The 17,500-nt window shown below is 42.4% G+C and overlaps 1 protein-coding gene across 1 annotated transcript in view; it reads left to right on the top strand.

The window, feature by feature from the left end:
- The window catches only part of LOC137973125 (uncharacterized), a 176,529-nt gene that overhangs the window by 71,892 nt on the left and 87,137 nt on the right, over nucleotides 1-17,500 (top strand). The window lies entirely within an intron of this gene.

Here is a 17,500-nt window from a genome sequence, read left to right as displayed (position 1 = left end):
CTTCTACTACAATTTTATGTTTCCGTAATCCTGAATGGCTTCGACAAGACCTTTTTCCACGGATTTCTTTCCAAAGAGACTGATGAAATGTTTTCCCACGGTACGTTTGCAACAGTAACGGTAATCAGTTTTTAGCAGCGTGGGAAAATTTCCGTGCTATAAACAGTTGCTGTTTGTTAGTCGAAGGTGTTAAGCCGCTGCTTAAAGCCGCTGTTACACATTGAAAGTTTTAGCTGTAAATGAGGTTCAAAGGCGCTGCAAAAAAAGTTTCAGCAGACTTTGCACCGTGTCATATAAAAGGTCGAAACTCGTTCAGGATCGTTGAAAGTGGTCTTGAAATGTTGTTTACATGGCCTTGGCCGGTTTCTGATTGGCTTACGCAGCGTAGCGTAACAAGATTGAGCGAGACCAGTTTCACGAAGTGGTGTTACATGGTTAAACTCCTGTTTTTATCACCACTGCGATTGCTGCGACCGTTGCGGAAGTAGAAAGCGGTTCTACTTTTCGTGAAACTTGTCTCGCACCGGATGTTTCACGAAACCGACTGTGTTACACGGGGCAATGCCTCCTGGAATTTGTTTTGCAGCGCCATAGCACACAAGTTTCTGCTCAAAGTTCCAACGTGTAACAGCGGCTGTAGACAATTCAAACCCGACGTTTAATTATATTTGTGATTTATATCTTTCTGAGGTGCTTTAAGTTAGGGGAAGACAGCGACGGTAGAAAAAACAAACAGCACTGAAACTAGTTTTAGATTTCGAGTCTTCCTCCAAATTCTGAGGTTTCCGGTGTGGTACTTCGTTACATTACTTACCGACTTCCAGTCGGACAGTCATTGTTAAACAAGGGACCAATGAAAAAAATGTTTAAGTCTATTATCCCAGACTCTCTCCGGGGGCTCACCCGCTGACTAAGAAGCTCGAGGACTATTGGTCCGAGATTGGGAGCCACCAAATCACAAACTTCCACTGCGAAAATAGGTTCAAATGGCGTGCTGATTAAGATCGCGACATTTTTCACAGAAGGGTCTTTCATGGTTGGCCATAACGTATGCCGTAATAATAAGAAGAGTATATCATGAACAGCTGTGATCTGTTGTAGCAAGGCCGAGTGATTGCAGTGGTAGTGGAAATTTCAGCATTCAGTGTTAATGTCCATCCCTTACTTGTGTTTGTGGTAGGTAGTATTCCTCGCTTACATGCGGATCCGTATCATTTGCGTAACATTTGCAAATTGGAAATTATAGAGTTTGCAAGGGAATGGGACCTTATTAAAAACGGCGGATTTGATGCAAATGAAGCTGGAACCTTATTAACGTCGGCCTTTTTGTTTTGGCGGGAAGCGGTCCATACTAACGAGCAGCAGGAGTCCATAAATGGGCGTAGCACCGGAAGTGCGCTGCAAATGTCACGCAACCGGAAATCAGCTAAACATCACGCAAATGGGAAGTGTGGGGGTCCGAGTGACCTACCCCGGTTCCCCCAAGAGAAACTTGCTACACATTTATTCTAGGTGGTCTTGGACTGCTTGGCAACAATCGGATGAACTAGGACCACGTTTAGAAAGACCAATAGGAAGCAGGACCGCGTTTAGATCATAGTTATCGAGGGACTTGTTATGAAACCTTAAAACCTTCAAAAACGAGAACAGTGTTGTCGTATGTGATGTTGAATTGACCGCGACCCTGCACAATGTTTTGTTTTTGCTTTGCACGGGTTTTCAAATTAATTGCGTATAATTTAATCAAAGGATTTGATTAGTTATCTTCTCGAAAAAATGTGTGTTTTGAGTAGGGTCAAGGCCAAAAATACGAACAAAAACATGCATATGAAACTAAGGAACTTGTCGAGTTTCATAACCATCTTCATGTATTTAACTATGTTTAGATGAACCAATAAGGGAAAAGTCACGTTTGCCTAGACCATACGAAAGAGTTCTAATGAAGAGACAATTTAATGAAGCAGACATGTAATGAAATGACCCCTTTTAAAAACACCTAAATGAAGGAAAAAGGGGGTTTAACGAATGCGAAAATGTATACACTTTGGGGCAAAATATTGAGCCTGGTCAGGCTTCAACTATAATAGCAGCGCTATTGTTTTCAATCCGATGCGATAATCATGGCCTTTGTTTACACGAGTTTACGATTTTATTTGCTTAACGCACAATTCTTTTCTCAATCATAGCATACGCTAACAAACTTTTATTAGAAAATGCTTGACAAAAAGTTAGCAACAATGGTTCTAAACCGGAATTCCGAATCACTAAGGACCATTCTATATAATTCTATATTGTTTTTAAATGAGACGGGAGTATTGTGATTTTGAACGTAGTTCAAGGTTTTCTTAATTTGGATTTTGAGAATCGCTTGAGACCATTTTATTGTGAAACGGGAATATTTAGTTAGTTTCATATCGTATTTGAAAATGGTTCACAACATTGACGTAGTGAGCAAACAATATACCTTTGAAACGCTTTATTCACAAAAAGACTCTCGAATTTCGAACGCTTGTCTTGTTTGTTTCGAAAATATCCAGACCGTTTGTTTTCGTTTTGTGGCCACTGGTCACGCGTGACTGACATCGAATACATTATTCATTGTTAACGCATGCTCGATACGAAACGTGCAGGCCGTGAGCAGAGTCTTCTTTCCTCTTCCCGACTTATCAATGAAGATCGAACAGGGTAGGAGACCGGGAGATTTGATGACCAACTAGGAGGCTCTCGGGAAAGCGGGAGAGTTGGCAGGTATTAATAATGGCGTAGTACTCGAGATTCGAAGGGAAAGGCAGCAGATAAGAATTTGTTTGTTGTATTTGCGAGAAATAGTTCTCCTAAAAACCAAACGCCACATTGTCGCAATAATAACCTTAATCCAAAAAAAAGGTTGCTTTCAAACGATATATGTATAAAGCGCGTCAAGGTCATGGGTTGCGGAGATGACGTTAAGCGATTTTCTTTCTGAAGTTTTTTGCAATAAATGCTCTGGAACTAAGTAAGTAAGTAAAACCTTTATTTAAAAACGATAAGTATTTAAGCTATGCAGCTTGTGGGGTCGTGTATAAGTAAATAGATAATAAGGTACATAAAAGCAGTATATCATGTATGATTCGACCCCTTTTTTTCCGCAAAGGAATTTGAGAATTTAAGGATGGTTGCTAGGGGCGTTGCCAAGGACGCGTTGAAATGGAGGTATCTGATTGGTTTGTGGTACAGGGGTAGGTTATTAGGATTATCAAAGCTCTAATACTTTAAATAATTATCCAGCTGACTCCTGATTGGTCGAGAGGAAATTTGATTGACAGACCATGGGAATTGTTCAGGGGCGTAGTCGTGAGCGTTCCGTTTTTGTAGACGTTTAAACGGACGAACCCGTTTTAGGCCTTTCCTTAGGCGTTTTTCAGGTCGCAGACCCCACTGGGACCCCTTTGCCTAATAAGGAAGAAAAGGTCCCAGACCCCCTCGGATAAAAACACAAAACACACAAGAAAATCCAACCAAAACAGATTTTAAGGGCGGGAAATTCAAATTTGGGCGGGACATGCCAACGCGTACGTTAGGGGGACATTCAAATCATGACGTCACAGATACGTGTTACTCTGCGGACTCTCAGGAAACAGGTTGGGGTGTTTTGCGTAACCGTACTGGATACAAAGATAACAGTCGGGAAATTCAAAATCCAAACAATGACGTCACATGGGTCGAGATAGGGGTGACGTCACAGAGTCCCAAGCCCCTCACGGCCAGAAAAAAACAAGACAGGATAGTTTCTTTCCGAATCAAACAGTTTCATGAGATACCTACATACAAACGAGAAATCATGAAATTGAAATGATGACAAACAAAGGTAAAAAAAGTGGAGAGGGTACATTCCCATAAGGGCAACCACTCTCCTCACGAAAAACGGTTTCATTTATACAAATATTTACAATAGAGGGCTCACAAAAACAAACAAAGTAGAGTTCCGTCTTGTTCGCAACATTCCGTACAGTATCTATTCAAACATCTCTGAGCTGACAGCAGTAAACAAACAAACCTTGCAAACCATAACCAACCATTTTAATCAACAGCAAAATTCTCATTCATAAAAAAACGTCAAGCTAAAGCGTAGTCCATTGGCTTACTCGACTGCCATTTCACAGTCAAACAAAGCAGCTTACGACTGCACATCCATTTCACACAAAACGCCTATCAATGTGATTGTTGAAGTATGCCAGAATCTCTGTCAACAGGGAATGGCAAACGTTTTCACGACTTCTTCGTTTTTTAGCGAGTTTTAGAGATAACTATGTGAGGCAGCGACGTGTGCATTAAGAAGGAAACCATTTACTTGAAAGCGAATCGTCGTAAATAAGTGATTTGTCTCTTGCTCTAGTTCTCTCAGCTTTTAACGGTGTTCTTCATTGAAAATTTTCTGTTCTTCTAGATCTTCCTCCTCGGCTTCTTTCGAGACTTTCTTTGCTTAAATTTCTCAAAATTCATCGCCTCTTCTCTCGTGCTCTTTTCTGCTCTTAACCTTTATTCCCGTTGCTCGTCACTAATGTGATTTCCCGCCAGAAAAACGCGGGTTGCCAAATGCAATGCCACCACGCGATTACCTGCCAAGGAAAAATTGCCCAGCACTCCCGCCCTGGTTTTAACGTAGCTCGATATGTGATTCCTCATCGTATACATCTCGTATAATAAGGGTCAACAAAACGTAGTATTTAGGATTTGAACCTAAAAAATGGGTGAGTTCATCATCGAGAGGGATGAGTCCCAGGCCCCTCTCGGTCAGAAAAAAACACAAAAGGAAAAAAAAATGCAATCCAACAGCTTTTAATGAGTAGAATCATAAAGGAGTATTCCGGGTAGAGTCTCCTTAGGTCACCTCAGTTCCTTAGTGTCCCTATTCAGTTTTTCTTGGTGCCCTGCACACGCACCCGCAACTTGACAGATTAAAATTCGAGGAGCTCCCCGAAGGACATGTCCTCGCAACAGGATGTGTCTGCAAAGAACTCAGCAGCTTTACAAGATCCAACACGGTCTTCACGTTCAATTGCGCGGCCGTGCGAGCCAGATCCAAATCCGGACCTGGACGAACCACTACTTCCCGAAGAGCGTTTTGGATGCGCTGTTCACGCTTCCAGGCCGCTTGACGCTGTTCACAGTCTGCCTCCGTTCGCACCTGAGAACGAGCACGATTCGCCTGCACGCTCGACAATACGATTTGGGCAGCGTTAACAACGGGTTCCTCATCTTCCTCTGGCGCTGCTGGGGATAGTCGTGGCCGTTGTGCGAGACCTGTGAATCGCCGTGCTGGCTCGGGGCGGGGTGGTACCCAGTCGTTTAGTTCTGCTACCACATCGGAAGCAATCACCGATGATCCTGTGAGAGAGGCACGAAGCAATAACTCGTGTAGCCGGTCGGCAGCGTCGGATAGATCCGACGACAAACACGGGGATGCAGGAGGAACCAGGTTGTCCACACGCGCCAAGCCTTCTCTCAGGTAGGGAGGTGTAGGAGGCCGGAGCCCGTACTTACGTACGAGCCAGCTGCCACCAGTCGTATCAATGATATGGTTCTCACGGTAAACTTGAACATTTCTCATCATTGAGTTATACGAAAAAAAAATGGCGCAGATCCGTTCAGCAGGCGACCATGTTGAAAAAAGAGGGTGAAGAGAGGAGGGTCGTGACATATATAGAGATGTCGCGTACGGGATTGGCCGAGAGGGGATGACATTACACACGGGGATTGGTTGAAAAGGATGACGCCACAGGGACCCAGACCCTGAAAAAAATGCAAACGAGGCCATCTTTAATTATTTAAAACAAGACAAAAATAGGGTTTTTTTTACGAATGAAACGATTTAATTAGAAATAAAAGAGGTATTGACAATCAAGAACGTGGGAGGCGGCCTGGTGCCGAGCCTCGTTCCGGTTTATCCAAGTCCATGTCCATAGGTTATCATAAACAAAAATACAAAAGTCAAACAAGTCCCAGTCTCTGAGCGCGTTCTGTATTCACAAAATAAGGAGGCCTGAGGACCCAGGCATTCAATACACAAATGCACAGTCGCACAAACAGTCTTCTTTAGTTTGTACACCTAAAAATCGTTCAGTTGTCATCATCATTTTGTTCTTCTTCATCTTGCGTTGGGATGGGACGCGCTTGGAACATCCTGTTCAATAAAAATTTCCGTCTCTCCACAGCTGCATCTGTAGCCTCTTCAACATCCATCGAATCCTCCTCCATGAAACGATGTCGGGTTTTCATAACGTCTTTATGTACGGGGTCATGCTTTAGACGTTCAAACCACTGGAGATAGTGCAAGTACAGCCCTCGCAACTTTCTTCTGTACACGGGTAACAGGGAATTGAAAGCTTTGGCCTCAGCTATCGTTTCAGAGGCCCCCTCCTTCAAGAACTTGTTGGCTTTTTTGTCATAGGTTGAACTCAGTGACTCTTCCACCTCTTGGCGCTGTCACTAACGTCTTCATCCTCAGACTCGATGACCATGTCCGAGTCCAAGTCCGAGTCTTGTTCTTCCTCTTCATCTTGGTTTAGCTCCTCATCTTCTTCACTTCTCTCTTTCGAGGCAGCATAGGGTGGTACTTCCTCAAATATGTCCCCCATGGTTGTGTCTCCTACAGGCTCCTGGTCTAAACGTTTCCAACAACCTCGCCTCTCGTGACGGTCTCTGTTATAAGCTCGACTAAACGGTTTGTGGCAGTAGCGGCAGAGATGTGCCATACACTCAGCCAAAGGGATTGCTCCAAATGAGCATCGCGAGTTTGACGTCTGCTTTTATACTCATCGTGAGTCATGGGGGCGAGTGACTCACAAGGAGTTACTCATCACCCCTTGGAGTGACTCCCCCAAAATACTCATTGTGAGTGACGGTGGGAGTGACTCAGAATGAGCTACTCATCAGCCCATGGAGTGACTCCCCCCAAAATGAGTAGGGAGCACACTAAGGTTAAGGGTGAGAAATCCTAGGTTACTCATGAGTTGCTCATCAGGGTTGCTTATGAGTTGCTCATTTTACCGATGAGTTGTTCAGAGTGACTTCCTCAATTTGAGTTACTTACGGTTGCTCGGAGTAACTCATCGGTTGCTCATTTTACTCATGGGTTGCTCATTTTTACTCATGAGTTGCTCGGAGTGACTCAATTTGAGTTACTCATGGTTGCTCGGAGTTACTCTTCGCTTGCTCATAGGCTTATGAGTTGCTCATTTTCCTCATGGGTTACCCCACACCGCGCTTGCTCAAAAATGAACCTTGTTTGTATTTTGGAAAAAAGAAAGACACGAGCTAAATCCACCTCGTTGCTTTTATTATTTCATTCGAGGACCATTCGCAACACCCTATGTTCCAAGGGGAGTTTCAGCAAGGGTTTCATTCGGTTCGAGGCGTGTGGGCTCTGTCTCGTCTGTCGTGCAAAGTGGGATCTCTCTGAGCTTGTTCCTCTTTTGTCGATGGCATAGCTTTTGTCTCCCCTTGATTTTGTTCTTGTTTTTGTGATAGTACTGTTTCGCATACGCCTGGCACCGGGCTTTGTTTCTGTGGTAGTATTGTCTCCTCTTGGCTTTCATCTTGTCCTTCTGTCGGCAGGCGAGGATCGTTCCTGCTGTCATTTCATCCACTGGCTTTGGTGGGTTTGCCACTCCATCGAGCATTTCCTTTGCGATGGTGTCTTTAACCCCGTCTGGTTCAGTCCTTTGGCTAGGCTATCGCATTGGTTCTGTGTTTGTAACCGTCACCACACAGGGTGTCTCCACGGTATAGGTTGGCGTTGTCATGGTTGTTTCTCCTGCTCTCTTTGGGTCTCTCACTTTTTGTCGTGTCTTCTTGTCGTGCAAGAGTAAACCTAGGCTACACCTAGGATTTCTCACCCTTACCCTTAGTGTGCTCCCTACTCATTTTGGGGTGAGTCACTCCATGGGCTGATGAGTAGCTCATTCTGAGTCACTCCCACCGTCACTCACAATGAGTATTTTGGGGGAGTCACTCCAAGGGGTGATGAGTAACTCCTTGTGAGTCACTCGCCCCCATGACTCACGATGAGTATAAAAGCAGACGTCAAACTCGCGATGCTCATTTGGAGCAATCCCTTTGGCTGAGTGTATGGCACATCTCTGCCGCTACTGCCACAAACCGTTTAGTCGAGCTTATAACAGAGACCGTCACGAGAGGCGAGGTTGTTGGAAACGTTTAGACCAAGAGCCTGTAGGAGACACAGCCATAGGGGACATATTTGAGGAAGTACCACCCTATGCTGCCTCGGAAGAGAGAAGTGAAGAAGATGAGGAGCGAAACCAAGATGAAGAGGAAGAACAAGACTCGGACTTGGACTCGGACATCAGGATAAAGACGTTAGTGACAGTGCCAAGAGGTGGAAGAGTCACTGAGTTCAACCTATGACAAAAAAGCCAACAAGTTCTTGAAGGAGGGGGCCTCTGAAACGATAGCTGAGGCCAAAGCTTTCAATTCCCTGTTACCCGTGTACAGAAGAAAGTTGCGAGGGCTGTACTTGCACTATCTCCAGTGGTTTGAACGTCTAAAGCATGACCCCGTACATAAAGACGTTATGAAAACCCGACATCGTTTCATGGAGGAGGATTCGATGGATGTTGAAGAGGCTACAGATGCAGCTGTGGAGAGACGGAAATTTTTATTGAACAGGATGTTCCAAGCGCGTCCCATCCCAACGCAAGATGAAGAAGAACAAAATGATGATGACAACTGAACGATTTTTAGGTGTACAAACTAAAGAAGACTGTTTGTGCGACTGTGCATTTGTGTATTGAATGCATGGGTCCTCAGGCCTCCTTATTTTGTGAATACAGAACGCGCTCAGAGACTAGGACTTGTTTGACTTTTTTATTTTTGTTTATGATAACCTATGGACACGGACTTCGGTAAACCGGGACGAGGCTCGGTACCAGGCCGCCTCCCACGTTCTTGATTGTCAATACCTCTTTTATTTCTAATAAAATCGTTTCATTCGTAAAAAAAACCCTATTTTTGTCTTGTTTTAAATGATTAAAGATGGCCTCGTTTGCATTTTTTTCAGGGTCTGGGTCCCTGTGGCGTCATCCTTTTCAACCAATCCCCGTGTGTAATGTCATCCCCTCTCGGCAAATCCCGTATGCGACGTCTCTATATATGTCAAGACCCTCCTCTCTTCACCCTCTTTTTTCAACATGGTCGCCTGCTGAACGGATCTGCGCCATTTTTTTTCGTATAACTCAATGATGAGAAATGTTCAAGTTTACCGTGAGAACCATATCATTGATACGACTGGTGGCGGCTGGCTCGTACGTAAGTACGGGCTCTGGCCTCCTACACCTCCCTACCTGAGAGAAGGCTTGGCGCGTGTGGGCAACCTGGTTCCTCCCGCATCCCCGTGTTTGTCGTCGGATCTATCCGACACTGTCGTCCGGCTAGACGAGTTATTGCTTCGTGCCTCTCCCACAGGATCATGGGCGATTGCTTCCGATGTGGTAGCGGAACTAAACGACCAGGTACCACCCCGCCCCGAGCCGGCACGGCGATCCACAGGTCTCGCACAACGACCGCGACTATCCCCAGCAGCGCCAGAGGAAGATGAGGAACCCGTTGTTAACGCCGCCCAAATCGTATTGTCGAGCGTGCGGGCGAATCGTGCTCGTTCTCAGGTGCAAACAGAGGCAGACTGTGAACAGCGTCAAGCGGCCTGGAAGCGTGAACAGCGCTCTTCGGGAAGTACTGGTTCGTCCAGATCCGGCTTTGGATCTGGCTCACACTGCCGCGCAATTTGAACGTGAAGACCGTGTTGGATCTTGTAAAGCTGCTGAGTTCTTTGCAGACACATCCTGTTGCGAGGACATGTCCTTCGGGGAGATCCTCGAATTTTAATCTGTCAAGTTGCAGGGTGCGTGTGCGGGGCACCAAGAAAAACTGAGTAGGGACACTAAGGAACTGAGGTGACTTAAAGAGACTCTACTCGGAATACTTCTTTATGATTCTACTCATTAAAAGCTGTTGGATTGCATTTTTGTTTCCTTTTGTGTTTTTTTCTGACCGAGAGGGGCCTGGGACTCATCCCTCTCGATGATGAACTCACCCATTTTTTAGATTCAAATCCTAAATACTACGTTTTGTTGACCCTTCTGATACGAGATGTACACGATGAGGAATCACATATCGAGCTACGTTAAAACCAGGGCAGGAGTGCTGGGGAAATTGTTTCTTGGCAGGTAATCGCATGGTGGCATTGCATTTGGCAACCCGCGTTTTTCTGGCGGGAAATCACATTAGTGACGAGCAACGGGAATAAAGGTTAAGAGCAGAAAAGAGCACGAGAGAAGAGGCGACGAAATTTGAGAAATTTAAGCAAAGAAAGTCTCGAGAGAAGCCGAGGAAGGAGATCTGGAAGAACAGAAAATTTTCAATGAAGAACACCGTTAAAAGCTGAGAGAACTAGAGCAAGAGACAAATCACTTATTTACGACGATTCGCTTTCAAGTAAATGGTTTCCTTCTTAATGCATACCTCGCTGCCTCACATAGTTATTTCTAAAACTCGCTAAAAAACGAAGTCGTGAAAACGTTTGCCATTCCCTGTTGACAGAGATTCTGGCATACTTCAACAATCACATTGATAGGCGTTTTGTGTGAAATGGATGTGCAGTCGTAAGCTGCTTTGTTTGACTGTGAAATGGCAGTGGAGAAAGCGAGTGGACTACGCTTTAGCTTGACGTTTTTTAATGAGTGAGAATTTGGCTGTTGATTAAAATGGTTGGTTATGGTTTGCAAGGTTTGTTTGTTTACTGCTGTCAGCTCAGAGATGTTTGAATAGATACTGTACGGAATGTTGCGAACAAGACGGAACTCTACTTTGTTTGTTTTTGTGAGCCCTCTATTGTAAATATTTGTATAAATGAAACCGTTTTTCGTGAGGAGAGTGGTTGCCCTTATGGGAATGTACCCTCTCCACTTTTTTTACCTTTGTTTTTCATCATTTCAATTTCATGATTTCTCGTTTGTATGTAGGTATCTCATGAAACTGTTTGATTCGGAAAGAAACTATCCTGTCTTGTTTTTTTCTGGCCGTGAGGGGCTTGGGACTCTGTGACGTCATCCCTATCTCGACCCATGTGACGTCATTGTTTGAATTTTGAATTTCCCGACCATTATCTTTGCATCCAGTACAGTTACGCAAAACACCCCAACCTGTTTCCTGAGAGTCCGCAGTGTCACTTGTCTGTGACGTCATGATTTGAATGTCCCCCTAACGTACGCGTTGGCATGTCCAGCCCAAATTTGAATTTCCCGCCCTTAAAATCTCAAAAGCAGCACATTGTGAACACAAATCACCGCAAACAGAAAGGCAACAAGATGGCCACCACTTCTATCCATGCACTAGCACCCAAGCCTCCGCAAAGTCTTGAGGATCAAATGACAATTCAGACTCGTATACCGACAAATACTGTGGATGACAACTTAGTGTGAGCAAAGCCCACACAATAACCCTGTGTATTTCATGTACACACATCACCCTGCTGGTGCTCTGCCACTACTAATATACATGTAGGTGTGTGGATTACATCTGGGTAATCAGAGCATGTCATAAGGCAATGCCTTGAAAAAGTACAAAATATGTTACCTACACATGCCTTTGGTGGCAGAGGACCAAAAACAGGTCCAGATATTTTTATGACTGATGATGACTCTGGACAAAGGGGGGGCTCTATTAGACACCTGGAAACAAGTAATGATACTGCTCTGTACTTTCCACTTCCTGCAAGCTGTCTGGCGTTGGCTATATAATTCCAGCAACAACGTAAATAGAGATGATCGTCAACAATTGATGGGACATTTTCAAAAACTTGTAAGAACTTCTCCAAGCAGCAGCAGAATCTGTATTACAATGTAACCGATATGGTTACTGCAAAATATCCCAATTGTTACCAAGAGTATGAAAAAAGATCTTTTAAAGGGCAGCAAGAGTGGGCTCTTTGCCATTGTAAAAATCTAATCACCAGAGGAAATAACTCTGACAATTACACTGAATCCATGATCAACATATTTAAGAATGTGGTTTTACAACGAATGAGGGTCTACAATTTGATTGAACTTTTCAAGTTTATCACAGAAGAACTTCAAATGAACGACAACGACAAAACAGAATGCCAGTAATAGCTCATACTTAGCACACAAATTCTTCCCTTGGCCACCAAACCGTTTGTTATTTTTATGAATGCGTTATTTAAAGTGGATGCGTATTTTTAAAAGGTGGTTTAATCGGTTCTTCCTTTTTTCAGGAATGAAAATCGAATTTTTATTGTCAACTGGAATTAAATAACAATTATCTGTACTCTTTTGGACATAAAGAAAAAGTTAATTTGTTTGTTTGTTTTCCTCTAAAATGCGAGTGAACAAGTGCTTTTTAATCCGCTTGCCCAACTGGTTTTTATTGTGCCTCGACAGTGACAAGAAAATTTTGCCCTTACATATGTTATAAACACGTATTCGCAATGAGTTCTCGTAAAATTAGGGGGAAATCTTAGTAGCTTGTGTCTTCAGAAGTTTGTTTAAATCACCCAAATACTATTTAAGTGTTGGCACAGATCGTGTTTGAAGTTCTTGGTTGCATTGCCGTAGTTTACAAATTCTTGTACGAAGCCAAGCTGGCGTGTTTCAATGAAATACATCAAAACGTGAATGATCTTAGTGGAATAAAGTACATCAGTAAAACTCTTCTTTGACCTTAAAGTGACAAAGTTGTTTTTATGGCTTCTAATTTTAGCATGATTCCTATTACCTGGCTATTGACAGTTGACTCTGAAATGACTTTTTTTTCCTTTTCAATTCGCTCGCTGAGGTTGTGCTTAATGCTTGTTTTCTTTTAAAACTCATTCGGTTCAAGAAAAAATTATTGCCAAACTGGTTAATTGCAAAGTAAGTTTCACTGAAAAAACCGATGTCGCACTCATCGCTTCGTAATTCATGCGATATCGGTTTTTAGCGTAAAATTTACCGTGGTTATTAGTCATCATTCTTAAGTCATTAGTTAGGCAATGAACTTTTTTATAGAAGAAAGCAAAGAAAATGATTTCATTATTAAAGCAGCAACCGGAAATATCAAAATGCGGACAATTCGAAACCTTTTATTTTCAAACTGTACAGGCAGTAAGAATAAATAACCAGGGAGCTCCGCTTTTAGGCTTGGCTAAATCTATATATTACAATAATTAACTTAGTTTGTATTGATGAATAAATGGTGGGAAATTAATTTTTGTATCAGAGATATATGTCTCTTCATATTAAAGCTCCAGATATTGGGAGTATTATAACAGTGACTAAAATAGAAAGTAGTAAAGTAAGAAGTAAACATCATCCTTGACTTGCAATTAAGCTAAGATAGAAAGCTATCAAAAGATTTCTTCATAGATAATAATTATTTATTCTCATAAGGCAGCCCTGTACTTTTAATCAACCCATGATACTGTTAGGAGAAATTAGATGCTGAACCTCTCAAAGGAGATTTGTACGTAGTCTAACTAAAGAGGACCAACAGCTTGCTTTAATTAGAAAATTACACACTTTGCTTGTAAGAAAACGTTCAAATTTACAACATTAATAAATGACGTTAGTCTCTTTCCATATTACGGATTAGAAAAATTAATTCGTCACCTTCAAAGTGGTCCCAAAATGATCTCTTGTTGTGTTGTGAACATATTTTGGGATCTTTTTCCCATTTGTAGCCATAAAACAATGTCTATTGCCCGTGAAACACTTGCTTTATTCCAGGTTTCACACTTTAAAGCACAATTCTCCAGGATAATGCGGATCCAAATCAGCAGAGAGATGTTCTTTCCCCCGAAGAATGCACAAAGAGCGACCCCGCTGTCATTTTTATCACCAGGGGCCAGGTCACGTCCGTGACAAAAGCAGACGGTTACTAAATTTTTGTGGACCGCTTACCGGCAGAACAAAATGGCGGACGTTAATGAATTATTATGGTTAATGAATCCTATTATGGCTCTTGATTGCATCAAATCCGTCATTTAGTGAAGTTATGATCTTCGCATTTATGAACGCAATTTTTGCAATTGCGTAAAGAAGCCTGAAAAAATCAGGTCTTCAACGGGGGTTGAACCCGTGACATCGCGATAATGGTGCGACGCTCTAACCAACTGAGCTTCTCTACGCAATTGCAAAAATTGCGTTCATAACTGCGAAGATCATAGCTTCACTTGATTTCATATCCGCAGTTCATATATGATCCATTTCAAATATCATTTCATCGTTAAATCCGTCATTTTCAATAAGGTGCCATTCCCATACTCTTGGAAACTCTCTATTTCCAATATGACAATTTTATGCAAATGATATGCAGCCATATATGAGCGAGGTACACTGTGGTAGAGGCCATTAAAAGAAAAATTCCTCGTCAGAAGTTTGTATCAATTTTACACAGCCTTCAACAAAAAATAAATTTTCTTCATCCATTACGATGAATGGGTTCTTTTACTCGATTATTTCACCTTTATTTAAAAACTAGACCCTAAAGTTGACAAAAAAAGTGTCCAGAGCTAACCTGACGATGATTAACATCTGTAAAGGCTACCCGAAAGTGTACAAATTTTGTCCGCCATTACTCGAACGACAAGTACTTAAGGCCACAATTTTTTCAAGCGGCGTTCCCTCCTTGCGGTTATCTCATCATCCAGCGAAGTCTTTCTGCATGGTTTTTAGTAAATAGAGTAAGAAGAAATGTTATCCTCTTGAAGTTCTTCGTCTTTTTTGTCAGAGGACGGTTCGGAGTTGAGTTCAGACAGGATTAGAGCGATTTTCGAGGAAAGTGAGGCCAGTTTCGTACGCCATGACGAAGATTTAGAGCCACTCTCAACTCAAGAGGAAGCTGCCGCCTACGAGGCAAACCATGAGAACCAAGACAGCAGTTTTTTTTTTTTTTTGCCAATTATTCATGAATGGCTAAAACTGAAACAGGAATCTTAAGCAAAGCCGTCTCAAAACCTATAGTTTGGAAACGCTAGATTGACTATGTCTTTTCCCTGTGGGATATGAGTAAACCGGACATAGCGACTTCCATCGAACAAACAAATTTACATCACCCTACGATTAAACTCACGGCAGAAATATCTGCCACTGAAACTGTGTTTCTAGACACAATAGTTTACAGAAGAACGAGATGCAAGGATCAAAAAACACATGTTAAACCAACGGAGATCTTCCAATATACGGATTTCACCTCTTTGTCACCCACCAAGCAATAAAAGGTGAAGCCCTATGAATCCTCAAAAGACACTTTCAAGGAAAGCATTTGAAAATTTAAAATACATTTTCGGGATAGAGGTTACCCACACAATTTGGTAGAAAACTACTATCAGAAATCAAATTGACAAAGAGGGACTCCGTGCTTAAAGGAAATACCAAAACAAAAACAAAAGCTTTTTGTAACACAACACCAGCCATCAGTGTCAAACCTGAAGCAAGTTTTACTCAGAAAATGTCAACCCCTACTTGGCCAAATCTTTAAAGAGCCATGGCACCTATTATTTGAAGTAAAAACTAACGGTAAAAGCGCGCGACGTTTCGACAGAACTTCGGTCATTATCAAGCCAAAAGTGAAGATCGATAAAAATGTTTGCATAAGTATAAATATAAAACAAAGAAGTGAAAGTATGTTAAGTTTGAAAATGTAAAAAAGGGGTGTAAAAAACATGCAAGAATAACATAATTCAAAACGTAAAAAAACTTTCTCACAAATTGAGTCTGACTGTACACTGTTCATTAAAAACAAAAATGAAATAAATGAGGCAGTCAAACTTGTTCTTGCACTTTTTTAAGATGGTAAAATTCTTGGTAAGATCATTGGGCATATAAGAACGTTTCACACGGAATTGTTTTCCAATAGAGGAAGACGCATTCTTGTGCTCGTCTACACGTTGATGCAAATGCCGCCTCAAGTAACCAACATAACCTGCATCACACAGGTTACATTTAAATTGATATACAAGGGATTGTTGGTTGACAATAGACTGCTTGACTTCAGACGGTTTGAGATGTTGTTTGATCTTGTGGCTGACAAAAGTGGGCTGGAAGGTCACTTGAATTTTCTGGCTCAGCTCTTTGAGTTGTGCTCGTACTGTAGAGTATGCGAACACCTCATGTAGGAATGTTTGTCATGTATTCTATTCGTATAAATTCGGTAGCTATTTGTGGTCACTAGTCCCTCTTTCACCTTTGATCGAATAAACTAGTGTGTTCTCTCAAGTGTTGTCTCTTCCTCCGTATCGACAAGGTGTCAGAAGTAAAGTACTACATTGCCCGGTTTCCCTGATACATTAGCTGTGTTTTCGTGGTCTTCAACATGGCAGACGAACTTCGCAAACCCGAACCGCTTAGCTTTGAATCTCGTGACAGTATCGCCGTATTGAAAAGAAAATTCGCTGAAATTTGCACCCCTCGTGGAAACGTTGTTAAGGAAAGACATAAATTTAACACAAGAACGCAGATGCAAGGCGAGCAGTTTCAGTCCTTTGTAGCTGATCTGAGAATAGTTCATTTTACAGTTGTAGATAAGTTACCTGGCCTAAGAATGGAAGCGAGGCTGCTGGTGACCCTGCTTTGATACAAACCTTTGATTTATGCTTTTCTAATGTTTATGCAGACTAATTACAACTACAGTAACACCATTTACATGATAAAAGAAGTGAGGTCTGTATCAATACAACGTCACCGGCAGCCTCGAGCTCGCAGCCATTGATAGGCTAGGTCACAGAGCCAACAACCGTAAAATGGCCTGTTGTAGCAACCACGTGTGAGAACGGTACTCTAAAGGACGAGCTTATCCGTAACAAAATAGTTCGGAGTTGCTTCTTCGTTCGTCGAAAGCAGCTTTTGAAAAAAGAGAGACCTCACACTCGAACGCGCCAATGAAATCGGTACCGTTAACGAATTCTCCGACAGATACAACTCCAAGCTCTAGCTCGAGCGTTTACAAAGATGAAGTCCACAGCGTTGGCAGAGGAGAAAAGGTTTTCGCATCGAAAGAAGCATCAAAGCCTGAGGTCCGTAACTGCAAGAATTGTTGCGGAGATCATCCAGCAAAGCTGAAATCTGGCCCAGTGTTCGGTAGAAAATTTCTTCATTGCGGAAAACCAAACCATTTCAGAAAAGTTTGCAAGTCGTTCTAACAAAGCAAGTACCCGTCGAGGTACTAGTAATTTGACGTGGTCAACGAAATCTCACCCGGCTTCCTAATGATCAAGGCGAAGATGATTTGTATGTTATTGATTGAAATTAATGGCAAACGAGTGGAGCTGAGAATTGACACTCGTGTTAAATGCAATGTCATTACATTGGATTTATTTACAAAGCTCAGCCATGGAAATAAATCTCTCAAAGGCGGTGCAATTGGTTGCTTATGGTGGTGATACGTTATCCACACTCGGTGCTACAAGTTTCGACTGCCATTTGAAGTGTACGAAACGCAACTTGGAATT

The sequence above is a fragment of the Montipora foliosa genome, chromosome 10 (assembly GCF_036669935.1).
Source record: "Montipora foliosa isolate CH-2021 chromosome 10, ASM3666993v2, whole genome shotgun sequence".
NCBI lineage: Eukaryota > Metazoa > Cnidaria > Anthozoa > Scleractinia > Acroporidae > Montipora > Montipora foliosa.
The sequence above is the reverse complement of the archived record's forward strand: the minus strand, read 5'-3'. Positions and strand labels throughout refer to the sequence as shown.